Source organism: Adiantum capillus-veneris, chromosome 25 (assembly GCF_014529385.1).
Source record: "Adiantum capillus-veneris isolate H3 chromosome 25, ASM1452938v2, whole genome shotgun sequence".
NCBI lineage: Eukaryota > Viridiplantae > Streptophyta > Polypodiopsida > Polypodiales > Pteridaceae > Adiantum > Adiantum capillus-veneris.
This window is the reverse complement of record NC_140955.1, coordinates 42,638,999-42,657,372: the sequence shown is the minus strand read 5'-3', so window position 1 is coordinate 42,657,372 and position 18,374 is coordinate 42,638,999. Positions and strand designations below refer to the sequence as shown.

The window sequence follows — 18,374 nt, the reverse complement described above, 5'->3', positions numbered from 1 at the left end:
GCTGACATTCCCTATTTTGCCAGTTCCCCAAACTTGTGTGCCAAAGCCCTTGATTCCAAATCAATGGCATTATCTCGGCACAAGGGAGAAGCCGTGCCAAAGCACTTTGCTTTGCACAATGACAGTAATTGCCAAGTAAAGTGTAAACATGGAAAAAAAAAAGGAAAAACTTAAACTTGGCTAACCTGGTAGTTGTTGCTGCAACCAGTTGTCATGAAATTTTGTAGGAGAAAACTTTCTCAGAGATGGCTCATAGCCATATGTGGCTGTCGGATAGATGTCTCATAGCCATATCTGATGTCTCATAGATGGTTGATAGCCATATTTGCTGTGCAAGTGGGAGTTGGCGTGTACACAACTTCGCTCTCTTGCGCCATATATGCCCGTCGGGCATGAAATGAAATAACTTGCAAGCATATTGCCAAATCCTTCCCAATTTTGTATGCTCCTAGCATAGACCAAACGTGGGGAAGCTCAATGCAAGATGCAGAAATTGAAGCCTTGCTTCATATAACTATGTCTAGCCTCGTTGCCAACAAATGCTATTGACGACATATGCCATAGCAAAGAGAATCAACCTTGTCGATCATGTACAAAAAATTGACCTTGTCAAGCAATTTCAACTGTAAGTGGTTAGCTCTGGGCTAGCATCTTTGTCGGCTTCTGAAAGCAGTGACAAGAGGTCGGCCATGCCGAGCTCTGTGCACCCTTCATGAAGCCGAGCCACAGGGTGTGCCGATCTCCTTGAGATTCCATGGGCATCAAAAGTGAACTGCTGATGATCCGTGCAGCAGATCAGGGTTGCAAGTACTCAAGCCATGCTTGAGCCATGTTGGCATGTGAAACATTGCTTCGATGCCAACAAAATGGTAATGCTTAAAACAACTGTCACAAGCCGTGCTTGTGCTGGGAGTGTCTAAATTGCACTCATATATGTTGCAGGCAAAGTATATGAGGCTTGTCATGCTTGTTCTAACCACAGAAGCACCTTGTGCTTGGCATGTGTGTAAAAATAGTTGTTACCAGCCTTGCTTGTGGATGCGAGGCCAAAACACTTACTCGTCTAGTGCATGCAAAAATTACACAGCATGTCTGAAAAACTTTGGCAAACCAAAACCAAATCTATGCATACCTTGCCTTTGAAGGTCAAAGAGCTACATCAGTCATCGTCACACTTGCTTGCTTGGTTGGTTGCATGCAACCATAATCACCTAACCTCGCTTTTGTGTTGATGGGTAGCCCTTTCGATTGCCATGGCGACAAGCCCCAAGAGTCTGTTGCCTCGACTGTAAATAATGCCCGTCGTATAGATGGTGTGTGCTTTCCTGAGCAAAACGCCGAGGGTGGAATTCCGAGGTCGAATACAATTGTCTCAGATATATGCAAAAAATTTTGTGTGAAAAACGGCCCATACAGCCTTGCCGATGCCGTGTCTTAGTCGCAGCCCTGGCCGATTTCGAGAAGGAGATAGTGTCCTGGCCCTGGTTGGTGTGGAGGGGCCCCTGGGGTGGCCCGTGGGTACCCTAGGGCACCCACCAATGTAAAAAGAAAGTAAAAAGAAATTTTTTTTTGGCGATGGCAGCAGCTGCCGCCTGCGCAGGCCAAAAACCTTGCATGGGGACATGCTACAGGTGCTGACTGGCCAAGAGACTGTGTCGAAATCGCTTCCTTGGCCCAGGGCGATTCTCTAGAGACCATGCATGGCCGATTTGATTCAGGTCGCCGACACACCCTCGTCCATGCTAGGGTTGTTGCAACGGTTCTCTGTGCCGAGAAATCTCGCCATGCCCGGTTGAAGATGAGAGAGAGAAAAGCCAAAGAGCCATGCCTTCCTTTGCTTTCCCTCTCTGCCATGGCCTTCTTGCAGCACGACCTTGCCATGCATCCATGAAAGGACTCTGCCATGCTGCTCCTTCTTCACCGAAAGGAGGGCGAGCTTCCATGAACCGCAAAGAGAGAGAGAGATAGAGAGAGAGAGAGAGAGATTCCGGGAGAGAGGGATAGAGAGAGAGATTACATGCCTTGAAAAGAGAACCATGCCATCTTTCTCCGCCATGGCTCCACCCTCCTTCCTCCTCTCCACCTTGCTCTGATACCAATGTTAGACTGCGGGGGACTGGACCATGCAACTCTCCACCCAACCGTGCCATATATAGACTCCTAGCCCCTAAATATAGCGCCCCTTGACCGCATGTCCGTCCTGGCCCTTGGCCCTGCCCTTGGCCTGACAGCCTAGACCCAAAAACTTGCATGAGCTATGATCTTTTATTGGTCTTTGTAGCTATTATAGGAATTTTGTTCGTAATTTTGCTTACAAAGCACATTTTTGACTCTCTTATTGAAGAAAAACACGCCTTATGAATGGACTAATTTGCAAGAAAGCTCATTTAATGCACTTAAACATGCTTTGACTAATGCACTGTATGCAATTGCTTGATTTTGAAAGACCATTCTTTGTGGTAGTCACTGATGCTAGTGGAAAAGGTATCGATGCAGTCCTCATGCAAGATAACCATCCAATTGCTTTCGAAAGTCGTAAATTCAAACCGTCTGAAACAAAGTTCAGTACTTATGATAAAGAGTTGACTGCTGTGGTACATGCATTGAAAATTTGGAAACACTATGTAATGGGTACTGACTTGATCATTAAAACTGATCAACAAAGTATCAAATATTTACTCTCTCAGCCCTTAATAGATGATAGACATATTAAGTGGGCCGCGTTTATTCAAAGTTTTCAGCCCAACATTCAATACCAACCTAGTAAAGAAAACGTTGTAGCTGATGCTTTGAGTAGAAGACCCTCACTTAATCATCTATCAACCATTACGGGAACTTCATTTGACACTATGCCTGACACTTATGCACATGATGATGACTTCCAAACGACATGGTTGCACATGCTTGATAATTTTGTACACACATTTCTCGAATACACTATTCAAAAAAACTTCCTTTATTTCAAACAAAATTGTGTGTGACTAAACCTTTCCGTACATTAATTATTGAAGAATTGCACAAACCCCCTTACGCTGGACATAGAGGATTTGCTGCAACTTTTCAAAATTTATGTCGTGATTTCTATTGGCCTACTATGAGAATGGATGTTAAACAGTATGTGTCAACTTGTTTGATTTGTCAAAAAATCAAAGCAGCTACAGGTAAGAAATTGAGACTTTACACCCTCTCCCCATTCCTAAAAGACCTTGGGAACATATTTTAATGGATTTTGTTACTGGTTTCCCACTCACAACGCACAAACATGACATGATATGGACTATTATTGATCGTTTCTCTAAACAAGTGTACTTTGTTCCGTGTAAGAAAACACTCACAGCACATTAAGCTGCACTTTTGTTTCTTAAGACTGTTTTTCCACATCATGGTTTTCCTAAAGTGATTATTTCTGATCGAGATTCAAAATTTTGTAGTGCTTTTTGGACTACTATGTTTGAAAATCTTGGCACTACATTTGACTTCACTTCTGCATTTCATCCTGAATCTAATGGTCAAACCGAAGTCACCAACTGCACTATTATTGACTTGTTAAAGGCTTATGTTTCTTCTCAACCTAAGAAATGGGATGATTACCTTCATATTTTGCAATTTGCCTACAACAATACCACTCACACTGCCACAGGTAAGTCACCATTTGAAATTGTCTATGGTCACTCACTTCCTACTCCTGCTTCACGTCTTTCTGATGTTGTGCTTGCCGCTGATGATTTCACTACTGACTTTCATGATATTTATGCAAGTGTGCATTCTGCCATTAAACACTCACAAGAACTTTACACCAAGCATGCTAGCAAGCACCGCAAGGCACACCAATTCAAATAAGGTGATCATGTTTTACTTCGCATCAAAAAACGCAGGATCAAAAGCGTTGACACTAATGTCTTTGTTAAGCTTGCTCCTCGTTTTTATGGACCTTTCAAAATTTCAGCTGTCATTAATGATGTTTCTTTTCGTTTAGAACTACCTGCACATTGGCACATTCACAATGCCTTTCACATTAGTCTTTTACGCCCATTCCGAGGACCCCTACCTACACACCACATTTATGAGGACCCTCCTTCACTTGTAGACCAAGAAGAGCAACTCATCCCTAATAAAATAGTTGACCATGAGACCACCACTACAAGCACTGGAATGGTTTATAACCGTTACCTTCTAACTTTCAAGGGCCACCCTAGAGAGGATGCCAAATGGATACCTGAAAAGTTTTTTTGCAACTTTCCTGACCTTCTCCACACTTTCCATCACTCACGGTCCAGTTGATTTCTCTATTGAGCAACTGAGGACAGTTGCTATCCCTGGTGGGAGGGATGTTACGAGACTGGGCACCCTTCTGTTGTAGTGGTTAGCTGCAATTGGGATAGCTCTATTGAGCAACTGAGGACAGTTGCTATCCTTGGTGGGAGGGATGTTACGAGACTGGGCACCCTCCTATTGTAGTGGTTAGCTGTAATTGGGATAGCTGGGCGTAATGGTTAATTATATGCTGTCTATTTATTTTACTAATTGAGTTGATGATGATTTTGTAGAGTGGAATGCGGGGAGTTGATGAAGAGGCGACGGCAATTACTCTTGGCCATTTTTTATTTGCACAGTATCTTAGAACATCATTTCAATAAGCCACTATGGCTCTGTAAATAGTTGTAGTGGGAACTCCCCTTATGGGTCATGCAAGAACTAATGAGCTTCACTCATTTGCAAAAGTAAAGTGGTTGTAAAAAGAGGGGCCTCAATTTTTGGCACCTTAAACTCAAAATAATATATTAAATACCAACTCCACAAGAGAGGTGCCAGTGGAGTTTGGGGCTAGATTTAGGCCTTTCTCTTGCAGATTCTCTTCTCTACTCTCTTATGCTATGGTTATTTGCTGTGTACTCTCTAATCTAATCTCCATCTCTTACACTCTCCTACAAGCTTGTCTATGTCAATTCTATGTTTACTGTGTGTGTGTGTATGTGATAGTTTAGGTGAGTGTGTGTGCTTGGAAATTGGAAGAAGAGGTGGACAGGTTGATGGTGATGCTTGGAAGCTTATGTTGAATATTTTAAGCGGTCAATCTCCCCCTCTTCTCCCAACACACACACACACACACACACACACACACACACACACACACAGAGAGAGAGAGAGAGAGAGAGAGAGAGAGAGAGAGAGAGAGAGAGAGAGAGAGAGAGAGAGAGAGAGAGAGAGAGAGAGGGCACGGGGTCTTAAATGAAGCCCGTGAGATGGGATCAACAATGGAGAAGTGAGTATGCAGATCTCAAGAAGATCGCACCCACACGAGGGTAACTATTTTCAAGTTACTCCCTCCTTTCTCCACCACTAACTGCACCTCAAAGGAGGTGCTGTTGCATTTGGAAAGGTTACTCCCCCCCCCCCCACGCCCCTGAAACTTGCGTGTGCGTGACTTGATATTACATCACAAAGCAACTCAATCGCTTCTAACCTCTTTGCCCTCCTGTGTGGGGGGCACCTATTAGGCTAAATACACACCAAAGCTTTGGTATGCCCATTTGTTTTCAAGAGGGGCAAGCATGCTTTACACATTGAAAATAAAAACTCTTTATTTTTGTCAGCATGCCTGCGTAGCGTATTGGCTAGAGACGCAACTGTATCCTTGTTGTCTACAGATCCATCCCTGCCCAAGCTGGGGTTATAGGGAGTCACAACTGCCCAAGCTAATGTCCTCTACCCATCCTGCACATCCAATTCTCGTTTGCCGGCTAGCTTCCACGTATGTGCTTCCAATTTTGGGCATGCGATGTGTAAGTAGCCTTAGTTCACTTTTTGGCCCATAGGTGTCGAAGTTTTGTAGGTTTTCTCACCTTCAAAGTTAAATTTCTAAATTTTTAGGCGGGATCACATTGAAACGAGGTTTTTAATGAGCAGATTCCCGCCTAAACCTTTTTCAACTCTCTCTCTCTCTCTCTCTCTCTCTCTCTCTCTGCCCTTCTCCCGCCTAAACCTTTTCTGCCCATAGGTTGTAGGCTTGCTCTTCTTCGCTGAGTTGCATTGCTTTTTATTGTCAGGTACCCCGGGCATGGCAACGCTCTGTGCACCTCGTGCATGCTTACCAGAAGACCTAATCAGGAGAATGATTGAAGTAGGAGCTGTGCGCGAGGCATGTACAGATGAGGATTTGTGTGTCGTTCGAATTGTGGATGGGATACACTCAACGGCATGGACCTTGTTCAAGGCATGGGCAGCAAGTCTTGGTGATGTAGACCCCCTCGTCCATGCAGTGTTTGCACCTCCGGAGCTCATTGCCTGCTTGGTTCTCTCGCCTACTCCAGCACTGGGTTATCCTTTACAACTGGAAGCTAATAGCATTATTGCCCACTACGCCCATTTGCCCAATTCAGCTTTTGCCACAGGTGCACCATGTATTCCAGGTCCCTTTGTTGCAGTATGGATCCCTATTTCTGTCGGTAATGCTCAGGTTGTTGTTTGTGGATTGATCGCAAAATCCCCCGATCAATTACCCTACAATCAGAGGCCTCGGTGCGGGAAGTTACATTTGTGATGTTTTGTACTATTGGAGCGGAGCAGTGGTTGTGGTCTCATTATTCAAACCTGCATAGTTCAAGGTATCAAACAAACATTTTTTTGTGTAAAGGATAGTGCGTAGTGAGAGCGGATTTTTTGAGATGGGGCTCAACTCAAGGCTCCCACCGGACAACCACTCCGTGAGACCCTACACACGCATATTTCTTAGGGGCACCACCCTCTTTTATGGAGAAAGAAGGAAACCAAAACAAACCATATACAACACACACACACACACACACACACACACACACACCTTCCTTATGTGCTTCAACACAAAATGCCCTTCAACCATTCAACACACACTCCTTAAGCAATCCCTTTGAACACTGCACAAACTCATATGCAAAGATTGACCTTCACCATATTAGTGCTCATATACTTTTAAGAAAAGCAAGCACAAAACCTCAAAACTCAAAACACCATAATGCACAAATACTTGACAACTCCTTTCCTTTCCCAAAAGAAGAGACTACTTACACACATAAGGCGGCGTGCATAGGGAGCTCTTCTCCATCTATGCAGCCCCAAGACTCACTTACACACAACATAAGGAGAGAAGCCAAGCAAATAGACACCATGGTGCACAAAAAACTTTCTCAATAAACAAGCAACCCAATGAGCACAAAATACGAGAAGCTGCCAAGATATGCTTACCAATTTTACATGCGTTTAGAGCAAAAGTGTGACGACGACACCCCAATTGCAACAATTTGTTGATCAAACCATGAGATAGATCATTGAACTTGATATCCTTGCTCTCATATAGAATCTACAATCCTTATTTAGGGATGAGTATGGTAAGAGAAATGTTTGCAAGAGAATGGTAGCAATAGCATATTGATGCTCTCTCTATGGTGCCGCTTATGATAGCGAGCTTAGGAAATGGATAGGGAGACAAGAGGAGAGAGAGATTAAGGCTTCCCTAACCTTAGAGGAGCTTATTTGCAGCAATGGAGTCGGTGTGTGTATTTTTGTGCTTGCCAAAGGGCCTTTTTATAGCTGTACAAGACCTTGGGTTACGTTAAACTTGATTAGGGTAGGTAATTAACCATAGTTAGGTTCCCTTTTGACCATTCCTTCAATTATGCAAATAAGGGACTTATTTTTTCATTAAAAATAGCCTTTTAAGTCGTGGAGGCTCCATAAGGGTTGATAATGTATGTGGGCCCCACCATGATGTCCCTCCAGTGGCTCCTGCAGAGTGTCCCCATCCTGTTTGTTGTGTCTCTAGAAGCATCTTGAGCCGACCCCTCCACATGCAAGTGGTTTTTAACTCCCCATTGGTATTTTAGAATGTTGGAGAAGTCAAGAAAACTTTTCACCTTTGTGGTTTACCTGATTGTAACTTTGACCTGTAGTAACAGTGTCCGCAGCATCTTGTTTTCACCACAACTTTCAGCCTGTAACTCAGAATTGGGTGCTGTAAAAGGCAAAGTTGACCTTCTCAAAGTGTTTAAGCTGATTTTGGAGTGTTCCTCAAGTATACCCACGAGCTAAGGCATTCAAGATGCATCCAAAACATCTTTTGAACCAAGTCTCCTTGTAGGGGGCCCTTTAGCATGCATCCAAGGTGTAGTATGCTTTTTTCAAAAGAGAATCCACCTTAAACAAATGAGGTAGGCTCCAATAAAGTTTGATTTATTGGGGATATACATTATATTTAAGATTTGTTGACCAACACAAGTAAATGATCCAAGAGTTGGGTCACATAGTGGTGGGGAAGGGAAGGCCTACAAGGTTAACCCTACCCTTGAGAAAAGATGGGTAAGATAAGTGCCCATAAATGATTTATTTATAAATTATGGGATGTAGATAGCTATTTAAATTAGTAAAGATAATTAGTTAAAAGAATATGCAGTAAAATAACTAGGAGAGTAGAATTAAGTTTACTATTTACATTTAGCATGAAGAGAGAAATATGATGTAAATGCATAAAGATCTAAAAAAGGTAAGGTGTTTGTATGGAAAAAGGCTATTACGAAAAGAGAGAATGAACACTAAGTTAAAACTTTAATAAAAAATATATACATTTGAGTAGAAATGTAGTGCAAATGCAAGGTTACCATTTAACGCTACTCAGTAGTTCTGAGGAGATATGATGCTAAGTACAACAAGTATTTGGTTAACCTTGGAAAGGCTAGTGTGTAGTTTTGAGCAGACATGATGCCAAACACACCTAGTCATTGGTTATCTGTTAATCAATAGGTTGAGTTTTTTGTATTCCGTGTAGCTTTATACGCCTAAAATCATGTTGATTCTGTGGTCTACAAGATTGGATTCATGTGTATCTAGAATTGTACTAATTTGTGGTGAGAATAACCTATAAGCTTTTCCACTCCTCGCATCGTTGCAACGGTTAGTATATCCGAGGAAGCTACAGTAGTATCAAGTTGTCAAAGTTTCACTTGGTTTTTGCCTTTCCTCTTCTCACTCTGATGATATTTAAATTTTGGCCATATGCTGTGTGTGTACGTACCTCTTGAGGTGCAGATGCAGATGATGCTGTCGGATGAGTGGGACATATGATGTATGATAGCAATCTGTTGCAAAAAATTAGAGATGGTAGGATCATTAAAGACTTTTGCAGCAAGGGTTTTAACTTTTGCTTATTCAGGGAAGATGAAACTGTCAAAGTAGACAACGCGGAAAGAGAGAAAGAGAGAAAGATTGCTCGAACCAACTCAATTGAATTGCCGCCATCTCTTGCTTATTTTTGCATTGTCTCTCTCTCTCTCTCTCTCTCTCTCTCTCTCTCTCTCTTGCTGGACTTTGTCATGTTTGCAGAGCCCTAGGCTCGAGATCTTGGAGAAACTGTCAGGTTGCATCTTCGTTTTTGTGCAAGCCGGGTTTCCACGAGAGGGATACTTGTTGATCTGTGTTTTCAGATTTGGCCCCCTTCAACACAACTCCAGAGGACATCTGCATTTTTTGCAGGTGAAGTGGCATCCCTTATACCCTTGCTATTTGATCCCAAAGAGGTGCAGACATCAGCATGCTTGCAGGTGGTGACCGGTTGTGGTTCTCAGCCTAGGAGGAGGATTTGTTGTAGTACTGGACTGGCAAAGGGAGGTCTTATATAGGGACCACACCATTCTTCCATGGAATTCCTTCTTCCAGCAGGGGTACCCTTGGAATGGACCACCCACTCATTTTCACTCATAGTTTTGCTTGGAAGCACATTGAATCAGCCCTCTATCCTGAGTGTCTACGGCAGGGAGGGCAAATCGACCTGGTGTGCACCTTTTCTATTGAGAAATGTCTTGCAAGCTTGAAGTGCCTTGACCATGATCATGGAATAAGGATGCTTTTGATCCATGAATTATCAGGATTGGAAAGTGCTTATAGAGGTGGCATTGGACCTATTACCTTATCTTGATGCTGCACATTGGAGTTGAGTGCGCAAGGCTCTTATGGGCGTTATTCTTTGTTTTAACGAGTTGGAGAAGCTGGAAATAAGTTGAGGGTTAGGATCTAGTCTTCTATTTTCTTCAATTTTACTTTGACAGACATTTGGACATATAAGGAGTATAAACAATGCTCGATGGATCTTGAACCACTTGGATAAAGTAGACAATAGGATTATGCCTATGAAGATAATTCACCTTGAAGTACAGTTGTAAACTTTAATCCTTGAAAGTCCAAGTCCATGAAGGATCACATCTATCTGTTGATGTAGAAGATGCACCATGTGATCCTTTAGGTAGAGAAGTTGATCTCTTTGAAGCATATGGCTATCATCTTGATGACACATCTCACTTTTAAGTATGGTACTTTCTATTCAGTCTTGATTGCTTCTGAGAGGATTGGTGAATTTGACATGGGAGGAGCTTGTTTCTATGGTGTCCGATTACGAGGACCAATTCGGAGGTCGGGTTTAGAGGGGGACTTTGAGGCCTTGATTGGAAAAAGTCAAAGATGAAGCAGAAGGTACAGCAGGATGATACTTATGGATCTAGTTAGAGATACAAGGTGGTGGTGATATGTCGAAAATGTGCAGAATAGGAACATATTGATAATTGAGTTTTTTGAAGAAGTCTGATACAGATTCTGAGTTAGGTAAGGCAGCTACTGCTATTGATGAACCTTATGTTGCTTTTGCACACTTGGTTTATCTACCTTCATCTTCTATGGGCACTCTCAAAGAGTTGCAAAAAGATAACACTCTTGCCTATTGTCTTAGGCATAGGTTGCTTTTACTTTCTTAACAGAGCCCAGAGACTGAAGAGGATATGTTAAACCAGTGAAAACTTGTACATCTTTGTAATACTTGGTCATATGACGCGAAAGTTGGCCAGAAAGTCGACTATGTGAAAATTGCATTCTTTGAATATATCCAAGTGGATTTGGTAGTGTCCTATTCTCTATACTCTACGAGGATAAGTTGCCCCATTTTAATATGAAAACAAACTCTACAACAATTTGCCTACCCAAGTTTGTGCATGCTTTTGACAAAACTTTGGTCTTCAGTGTAAAATGGGGATTTTGGACTAGTTAGATTTTCTACTTCGTGTGGATGGTTGCACATTCAAACTTGTTGATTAGGATCTGAGGGGGTAATGCTAGTTGTGAATGTAATGCTAGCTGTGGATGAGAGTGTAAGCTATTGTCTATGGGGTTGTCCATATGCTTCCATGATTTATGCACAATGTGTTCTTTATTGTAGAGTGGGATCTCATGCAAGATTTTTGACATACGGTGTACTTTGTTGGCTTCCATCATTTTAGGGTTTGCAACTCACCTATAGGGGGATGGTTCGAGCTCTATGTTCTAATGAATATGATGTGTGCGTCACAAAGTGATGATGTGGCACGACCTAAAGGACAAAAGGGGCCTAAACCTCACCGGAAGAAATAGGAGAAGTTCTTGCGAACTTAGTTATATGGTTGAGAGGCCCATCTAACTTAAAATAAGTTGTTCCAACTTTTGGTACCCAACCAAAGGGCCTAAAATTTATAATGTAAAGCATCATACCTAAATTGCCATGGGAATACAAATGTGGCAGCATACAAAGGTCCATGTTTTTGGCTGATTGTTGACGTGGTGCTTTACAAACGTGCACGTTTTACGAAAGTTGCTAGTAGCGGATGCTTTTGGGATTTGGAGAGTTTGGGGACTAGTGCTTTTCATGTAATTAATTGCTTTTGACTAGGCTAGGGGCCTTTATAAGTGTGCCAAGGCCTCCTCTTCTCTTTTGGCTGATTTGCTTGGTAGCATTTCAAAGAGGGGTGTTGGAGTTTTGGCATCTCAAGCGAATTGCCCAAAGTGATCCCATTAATTTTTTTTGGCTTTTAGGTATTTATATTACGCATTTTGGCTTGGGCAATGATGAGGCGAATTTTAGGTATTTTGGCTTGGGCAACGTCGAGGCGAATTTTTTATGACCGATTTCGTGCCCATCTTGCAGCTTCAAAGAGGCAATCAATTTGGAGCCTTGATTTGTTCGAGGGCTCCCACATGGCAAATTGGAGCTGAATTATGCAAGGAGCTTAGTTCGTGAAAGCGGTTTAGTACCAATTTTTTGCAAAGCTTGGAGCGATTTGGAGTTTTGATCTCCAAAGAGGGATAGCGGATTTTGCAGAGCGGCTTGGGAATAGCAGAGGGTGGAACTACTTAGATTTTGCGGTCACCCTTGGAGTGCGACAAGGTTTTCGAGAATTCCAGATCTTGCAACTTCATTATGGACCCCCCTTGCTCGAGCGCTAGCGACAAATTGAACGACAATAACTATGCTCATTGGAATTTGATCATGCGACTTTGGTTCTCACGGAAAGACTTATGTGATGATGTCGATGATTCAGAGCCCCGTCCCATGAGGGATCCCCACAACAGGTATACCCCCCTTCAAGATGACGAATATCTCAAATTGTGTGTCGATTGGGATGCGGCAAATGCGAAGGCAATGTCGGCCATTGTGGAATCACAAAGGACCTTTCTCTAGCTACTCAGACTTTAACGAATGCCAAAGATATGTGGTTCTATCTCGTTACAAGGTTTGATCGGGATTCTAAGATGCGACCCACCCTTCTTAGATAATTATTTGCCATTCAGTTTCCACGAGGAAGTTCCATGCCCTCATTTCTTATAAAGGCTAAAGTTATTCATGATTAATTATCGGTTATGAAAAGTGCACTGACGAGTACTCAATTAGCTACTTTGGTTCTCATGAAGTTGCCCAAGGAGTATAAAATGGCGTCTAGGACACTTCGGCTACAAGTCACGAAGGAAAAGCTCGAATTTGATGATCTCAGCTTTTTTCTCATTGAGGAGGAAGCCGTGTTGATAACTCAAGGCAAAATTCAGATTTCTGAGAAAGATGGGGAAGCACATGGAAAGCCCTTGCTGCTTCGGATTCTAGAAAGAAGACCAAGAACCGTTGTTACAATTGTGGAAAGCGTGGTCATTTGGCCAAGGATTGCAGATCCAAAGGCAAAGACATAGAATCTACGAAGGACAAAGGTAAAAGCAAGCATCGGGAGGAAAGCAGTGATAGTGACTCAAGGAAGGACCACAAAGAGATTGCTGGTGTGGTGATGACTACATTGGCATGGACTCCCGTCTTCTAGTCACATGGATACCTGTGCCTCCACCAGCTTTAGCCAAAGAGAGGCTTGTGAGTGGCAGAGAGGGGCAAACAATGTTCCATATAATTAATTTGGACCTTTGTGTTGGAGTTCAAATTATCGATGTTTGGACCTGTAGGTTGGAGTTCAAGGCACATGTATTTGGCAAGAAACCAATAAGATGTATCTAAAACACTAAGGATGAGTGCACCAATCCATTGTTGTTGGTTGGATCATGGACAAAATGTGTTTTAGAGCTCATTATCTTGGAGTATTATTATATTTCGGACATGATGTGTTCATAGTTCATGAATGGGGATTATTGGACGTAGTGTGGTCTATAGTTCAAATTTTCTACAAAGGCAACCAATGCTCAAGATGTCATTGTTTTCAGCAGGTACAAAGTTGAGGGTAGCAAAACCGAGGTGTATCCAATAGTCCAAGGCCTTCTACTGGGGTGTCCATGGTAGCTTCTTCATCGACTTGGTCTCACTATTGATGTCCACTATGAGCTGCAAAGAGGGTGTTAGAGTTTTGGCATCTCAAGTGAACTGCCCAATGTGATCCCATTATTTCTTATGGCTTTTAGATTTTTATTTCACTTATTGGTCAAAGTATGGGTAGGGCAATTTATTGAGGTTGCTATACAAGCAACCCTTGTCTCCATTGTACACATTCAATTATTCATTGCAAAGGTTGATTGATTCAAGAGACTCTGTGTGTGTGTGTGTGTGTGTGTGTGTGTGGTCACTACGCTTCTGCATCGTCGACTTTGACAAGAGGACCCTCGGACATTGTACTTGTTGAAGCATAATAATGAAGAAATCCCGAAGAGGGTGCCAATCTTTGGGGCCACTGCATCCGGGCATGAAACTCCGTCGTGCTGTGTCATCTCGCTCAGTTTTGTTCAATTGTTTCAGTTTCTCACATGTGTTGCATTAGATCTTTGGCTTGGGGTGTCCAAGGCAACTATAGTGGTATCAGAGCTCATACAATTCTTATACGGAGGATCCAATTACTTTACTTGTAGCACACATGGAGTCAATTGGCGAATCCTTCCAAGAAGAAACTGTTGTACTCGATCACTTGGGTGACGAAAAAACCAACGGGGATTTCAATGGGAGCCAACCCCTTTCCGAGGAATCGGAAGAGGAGTATGGGACGCCTTCTCCCACAATCTATAAAAGAATGGAGCGTCAACAATAGGTCGACAACTGTGCTCGATAAATTCTATGATACTCCAAGGATCCCCAATACGTGAATTTTTTGGTGAAGCATCCACTTGATGAGGTGCACTTCTGGTGGCATGCCGCTATCCATTCACATCTCAAGTTGGCTTCACAAAGGAAACCTCCACTGGCGGCAATTAGACAGAGTGTTTTAAGAGGATGAATTTGATGAAGCTACAAAGCGAGAATCATGAAGACCAAGAGGCAGTCGTGAAAAAAGAGTCGAGCCGTAGACTATCCCGGTTATTTGGGTCGCAAATCTATCTTTGAGGGGCCCATTAAACCAAAGAAGCGTGCTCGCTTTGAGAATGATCCTAGTTTATTATTGCCCTCTTATTCTTTTTTGTGTGCAATTATCAACCTATCTTGCATCTACTCTTTTGTGCAATTGGCTCTCTCTCAAGCTCTACACTAACCTTTTTAAACATGCCATTTCCATGAATGACACACTAATCTACCCTCCTTAACATTACATTAAAGAGTGGTACTATAGTATGGTTTGACTAGCTAATGGGAAAGCCCAAGCAGATTTCTTTGTTAAACATACATACCAATATGGGTACCAAAGTATCACAAGCATGTGCAAAGTGCTCTGCCACAAGATCATCCTCATCCTATGCTCTTCCATTATGTAACCTGTAGATTGGCTCTCTAACCATCCTCTAGGTGAAAAAAAGATGATTTTGTTGGTCTAGTATCCTTTGGGGCCAGCATGACTGACTATCTTGGTACATCATAAAGCTAATTCCCATAATTTGTCCATGCATCTGGGATGTGATTTGTATGGGGGGTTGTCTTTCCGGTAGCATTTTCCAAGCCCTCTTGCTGTCTTGTCTCCCGAGAAAAGTTGGTAAATTTTTGTTGCCATTTTTGCAAGTAGTCCTGTTTTTTCTTACACTCAAGGAATCTAAAGATCGTCCTTGCTTGGCTATGTGTCTGGGTACCTAAGTCTACCTCCTTGTGTAGGTTGATGCAAGTGGTCTAGCACTCATCAAATCATCATACTAAGGTGCACTCAAGCATTGGGCTCTGAACAATAGTGGGGTATAGAGGAAAGCTTAAAGCGGCTGAGATATGCACTGCCTTTTCTAGGTCTCCCATGCGCTTATCCAATGGCTTGTGCAAGTCAAGGTTTTGCATCCTTTCTTGCACGGAGCTTCCATAAGCAAGTGAGTTGGCCTCTATATGTTGGTATCTAGGATACTTAGGGATACATGGTGTTGCCTGCTAAAGATACACAAAATACCATCCTACAAGAAACATAACTCGAAAGATTGTATACACATGAAATCCAAAGCAAGATTTTTTTAAGAGAGATAGAGAGCAAGAGAAAGCATGAAAGCACGTGTAGGTGTACCTTCTAGAGTAGAGTGCTACACATGCATGTAGAGAGGAGAGATGAGAGAAGAGAAGAAGAACGCAAACATTGGTTCAATCTCCCTCGTGTGAGAGTGAGCATTTTCTTCTTGCACGTGTTTACTTATAGATTTCTTCAATGCTCAGAATGATTATAAATAGTTCGTCAAGACATAAATTGACCATTTCTCATAGCAAGCTCTTCAATAATAAAATATCCAAAATTTGATATCCTTTTGCATGTCTTTTTGCCACTTGTAAGCTATAATAAATAACTATTAAGCAAATCCTATTACATACCTCTCCATAAGGAAAGCAACTGTCCTCAGTTGCTATCAATCTACAAATCATGCTTGTAAAAAACAATGGTTAAATTAATGTGTTAGACATATCATGTATCAAAATAAAAACTCATGAATTTAAACAAATGAATTTGCTTTTGCCTATCATGATCCATGTACTGCATATTCTAGTGTCCCCATACTACGAGAATAAGCAGTATATGTCATATCCTGATCTTTTAAGATATCATTGGCTCATCCCACAATCATCATTTAATAATCAATTCCCATTGATTTCAAGTCCAATTCCATAAACATTGTGGATATCGAATCATCAAAACCAAATACAAATCCAAATCCAAATCCAAGTCCAAATTTCTTCCATTATATACTCGGGTTAAAAAAATCATAATAGAGATATTGGTGCCCAATTATTGCAATATGCTTAATCAATGTTTCTTGAAATGGTGAATTGACACCAATTGAATGTGCTACATAAATTGGTAAATTTTCACGTGTGCTACCTAAATTGGTGAATCTGCACTTGTGCTACCTAAACGTGTGAATTTTCACTGATATTGTTTAAACTAATGATTCTATTGTGGTGCTTAAATTGATGAATTTGCACTTGTGTTGCCTAAATCGGAGGATCTACATGGTTAATTGGTCATGTTCTCTAAATTTATGAATCTACCCTAAAATGAGTATTAACACATTGTCTATATCGGCAAATATGTATGCACGTGACTGCGTGAACTAGGCAAGGCATAAAATACAAAACATTTACTACCTATTTAACAATAAATTGGAGTATGAGTAGAAAAGTACTTACAAACGGCTATCCATCATTCAAAATCATGCTAGATCATATGAATAGTTCTAAAGCTTAATGAAAAATAATCTCATTAAAAATTCCATTCAGTGTAAGTACAAGTCACAACATAAGAGATGGTTAATTTCACTGCTCATAAGACAATGCAGGTAAGTGAAAGATCTCTTCCCTCTAAAATTATTGAATGGTATCTTCCTTGTTGCGAATTGGTTGAGTTTGTTCCATTAAGCATATATGTAAAATGCAAGGAGAAGGACTTACAAGAAAGTAAAGAAGGTGAGTATTATCAAAGTAGTATATTAAACTGGTTTACAATATAAGTAGATTGTGAGAGATGGTTCATGATTGCACTAACTACATATAAAGACTAACTTATCAAATAGAATTCAAAGGCTCTACTGAGATGTATATGATTAAAATTGGTGAACAAAGTACAACCCTTGAGGTTCTCTGAAGATATAGCTAGTAGTCAAATTGATAAGTATACCAATTTAAATTTATGAGTCATTGCTAAATTTTGTGAATGGGATGAGACTATTAAAAGATTTTTGGTGTAATGGAAATGGACTATGAACTTTGAGAATAACGGAATCAAGAGAAGTACAATGAACGTTTTGAGAACATAGAGGGTGAACTTAATTAGCGGTAGTAACATAACCATTATACTTAATTAACTTGGTATGAATAATACTTTTGCAAGAGAGAAAATTAGAGAACACGACAACAGTTGAGGACCAGATTTATGTGGAGGCAGTCCCCCCTCCAATAGGTTTTTGTATTATAGATTCTCTCAACAAGAGAGACTTGTTACAATACAATCTTTGTGTTCCTTGTATCCTAGGTGATGCAATGAAGATGGAAAGCTTCATGCATCATGAGCATAGCATTAATTTTCTAAAAGAATTTACCATCCCCGGCCTCAGCCCCAAGGCCTCAAACACCTTCAAAGGTGGAGAGAGCTAGCGGGGAATGAGGGTAGGGAAGAGGAAGAATAAGTAACATACGAGAAAGAGATAGTTCCTCAATTATAATCACTCTTCTTGCATAGCATAGCATAATAATGATGATGAAGAATATGGCAAGCTTAAGCATTGAAGCATGGCTCTTGGTTGGATTTGCATTCCATAGCTAAGAGTGTTGGTGTAGGCTCTCAAATTCTCAACAAGCTTTTAGAAGGAGATGGAGTTCTTGCACTTTGCCCAAGTGACAATGAGCATGTGAGAGTGTGTGAGAGAGAGTTAACCCCCCCAAGCACATCCCCAGCTTTCTTTGGTCGATCCTTCATTGTAGCTAAAGTTTGCATTTGATTGCACCCCTGCAATCCTAGCCAATCACATGTATAGTGCATATCAAGCAACCATGGTAGCATTTGGACAAGTGTCCCCGAGGACTTGATAAATGCATCAAAATCAATTAAACTAGCTAAATTATCATTGGACCCCTTGAGAGGCCAACCAATAGGCTTTAGGCACCTTATGAGGGCAACATGGAGAGGAACTTGACATGTGTCCTTGTTGCCTCCTTGGACTAGGCTTGCCTTGTGTGAGGG

The 18,374-nt window shown here is 41.5% G+C and overlaps 1 pseudogene; it reads right to left on the bottom strand.

Moving 5' to 3' along the window:
• Positions 1–1,211: 1,211 nt before the first annotated feature.
• Positions 1,212–1,905, bottom strand: LOC147424779 (uncharacterized; annotated as a pseudogene).
• Between the last annotated feature and the right edge of the window lie 16,469 nt (positions 1,906–18,374).